Source organism: Cebus imitator, unplaced genomic scaffold (genome assembly GCF_001604975.1).
Source record: "Cebus imitator isolate Cc_AM_T3 unplaced genomic scaffold, Cebus_imitator-1.0 Scaffold109, whole genome shotgun sequence".
Classification (NCBI taxonomy): domain Eukaryota; kingdom Metazoa; phylum Chordata; class Mammalia; order Primates; family Cebidae; genus Cebus; species Cebus imitator.
The window spans coordinates 1,953,120-1,956,266 of NW_016107424.1; the positions used below are offsets into that span (position 1 = coordinate 1,953,120).

General features: G+C 37.4%; 1 non-coding gene across 1 annotated transcript; it reads right to left on the reverse strand.

Annotated features, from left to right (window-relative positions):
• Positions 1-349: 349 nt before the first annotated feature.
• LOC119472627 lies at positions 350-452 on the reverse strand. The gene has a single exon (XR_005201782.1). It is a non-coding gene; the product is annotated as a small nucleolar RNA U13 (small nucleolar RNA).
• Positions 453-3,147: the final 2,695 nt, after the last annotated feature.

A 3,147-nucleotide genomic window follows, 5' to 3' on the forward strand; every position in this document is an offset into this window, starting at 1 on the left:
TTCTTAGCCCAGAATATGTCCTCTATAACTTGTTCTCCTGGGTGATATACGATATGAAAGTTATCCTGTGTGATATGCTATATTCAGAAACGCAGCATACTTTAAATGTGTACATCTAAAATAGAATATATGATACTTCCCTAGAACTGGCACCCTCACTCAAGTCTCTGTTTTAGCTAGTGGTATCACCTCCTTCCATTTCCTCACCTGAAATCTCAGTGCATGTGGCTTTCCCTCACGTCAGTTCTCCATATGGAATGCTTTTCATAGCCACCTCCTTTTCTTCAGGGCTGCTTTCCAAGCCCATTCTGACATTACCTGGACTATTCCCCCCCCCCCTTTTTTTTCACGTCAGATAGGTAATGTGCTGACGTAACAAGGTTTGAGGAAGGTACATCTCATACATGTGTGTGACAACCCATTCATCATACTTATGAACTAGAAAAAAGGTTGCTATTCCATTTTTTGTTTTTTTCACTTTCCCACAAGGGTGCTAAGTTTACTCTCCAGCTATCCAATATTCACCTCTGAACTTAGAATTAATTTTCCAGAGAATAAAGGTGTTTGATAAAAAGTTCTCTTTTATAATTTTATTTTTTAAAATTTTGTATTTCAATAGGTTTTGGGGAACAGGTGGTATTCAGATACATGAGTAAGTTCTTTAGTGTTGATTTGTAACATTTTGGTGCACCCATCACCCAGGCAGTATTCAGTGAACCCGATTTGTAGCCTTTTATCCCTCACCCCCTTCCAACCTTTTCTCCTGAGTCCCCAAAGTCCATTGTGTCATTTTTATGCCTTTGCATCCTCTTAGCTTGGTTCCCACTTATGAGTCAGAACATATGATGTTTGGTTTTCCATTCCTGAGTTACTTCACTTTGAATAATAGTCTCAAATCCCATTTAGTTTGCCATGAATGCTATTAATTCTTTTTATGGCTGAGTAGTATTCCATTTATATAGATAGAAATGTAGTATTCATATATATATATATATATATATATATATATGTATAGTGTGAGTGTGTGTGTGTGTATGTATGTTATAGATATATAGCTTTCTCTCTATATATACCACACTTTCTACAGTTTCTTTATCCACTCATTATTGATGGGCATTTGGGTGATAAAAATGATCTCCCCTGTGACATTTTAACTCAGAAGTTTTATGATTCTTACTTGTTTTAGGAGTCCAATGACTACTTTTGCCAAAAATCTTAATGTCCTTCTTCTGCCCACCGAAGAAAATTCAGCCTGATTTTTTTTTCCAGTTTTAAATTCATTTCTTAACTACATTTTTTTGAGCAATTGCATCTTCCCTTAAGCCTGGGTCCTCCCTGTCACCCAGTCTTGCCAATGTCTTCTGTCACGTGCTTGCTCTATTGTTCATATACTTTCCTCATTGTTAATTAGCTCCTTTGTCTTCTTGCTAACCATTCCTTGCGAATCAGACAGGGAAGATTATAAGAAAGAATGATGTGTGATAGATGAAGATGAGAAAATAAAGTAACATTGGGCTAGGTCTTTTCCTACGGTCTCTGAGGCTTCCTTTCTAATGAATGAGGCCTTCTTGTTCTTATGAAAGGCATTATAACCCTATGTTTACATCCTTCAAGGTGTTAAACCTCATGGAGAACCCTAATCAAATCAAGTTGGTTCATGAGCCTATTGTTCCTGTTGGAAGAATGGTCTAGTCTACTCTGAATTACTAGGCCTGGTCAATGTGTTTTTCTCTTTGTGGTAGGCAGTGGGTTTTGTGGCTCTAACCAAACTGAAAACAGTGTGTTACCAGAAGCGGGAAGGGCTATTGCACTAACCGAAACAATTGATGTTCACTATAGTCTCTATAGGTTCAGTTGACATAATATGTCCCCCCAGTATGTGAACATGTACATAAACATACTCATTTATTGACTCAATGACTATAACATGGTCTTGTCTACCTGAGGCAAATGTGCAGCTATTGAGGAATGCAGCAGACACAGGTGGTTGTCTAGTGAATATCTCTGCCCCCCTTTAATAAAGCAGAATATTTGCTAAGATGCTGCTGCTTAGCCACTACAATTCCTACCATGAGATTAGCTCCAGTAAATGGAATATGAGTAGAGGTATACCACTCCCAAGCCAAGTTGATTAAGAAGCAGACGTGCCTTCTCTATTTTTACTTTTCCTTTCCTTCAGTCGGAAGCAAAAGTCATGGAACCTTTAGGTGCTGGCAGCACTACACCTTGAGTCATCATGTGGGATGTTATGTGGCAAACATTCTCACTGAATTGTTGTGTAAAGAAACAATTATGCTTTTATTATTAAGTCACCAATATTTGGATATTCATCTGTTGTAGTAGCTAGTGTTACCCTAATGAAACAGGAAGAATCCACATAACTGATATCATTTAGAGAAAAAAAAAGTGATTGTATTAAATTGACAATAGCATTGATCTTCCTCAATGCATGATGGAAACTTCCTGAAGGCAGAGACTTTTCCTGTCCTTTTCAATGTTGTATCCAAGTGTTAGAACAACTACTGGCACATAGTAAGTACTCAATAAATATTTGTTGATTAACAATGTCATTTTTTAAATTGTTACATGACAAATTAATCATAGTGTCTTAAGCAACACACATTAATTCTTTCACAGTTTCCATGGGTCAGGAGTCTGAGAATGCTTGCTATAGCTCGGTCCTTTGCTCAGGATCTCACAAAGCTGTAATCAAGGCATCAGCTGCAGCTTGTCTCATCTGAGGCTCAGCGACCTCTTCCAAACTCATGTGGTTGTTGTTGGCAGTATTAATTTTCTCAGAGCTGTAAAATCTGTGGTAGCTTACTTCTTCAAAGCCAACGGGGAAGAGAGTTCCTTACTTCTAGACCCTCTTTCAATGGGATTTTTACAAGGTGAGCCGGTTTAGGTTAGGCCCACCCAGTGAAAGTCTCCTTTTTAACCAATTTACAAACAACTGATTATGGACCTTAATTACATCTGAGAAGCAATTTTATTCTTGTGATAAAATGTAAGCTCATCAAACTAGTGACTATTCTATCACCTTTTCCGTATTTTTAGAACATGGAATTTAGAGGCAAGTTCTAGGTTCTGCCCATATTTAAAGGAGGTTATTATAAAAGGATTTTGAAAATATGCTTATACTTTAAA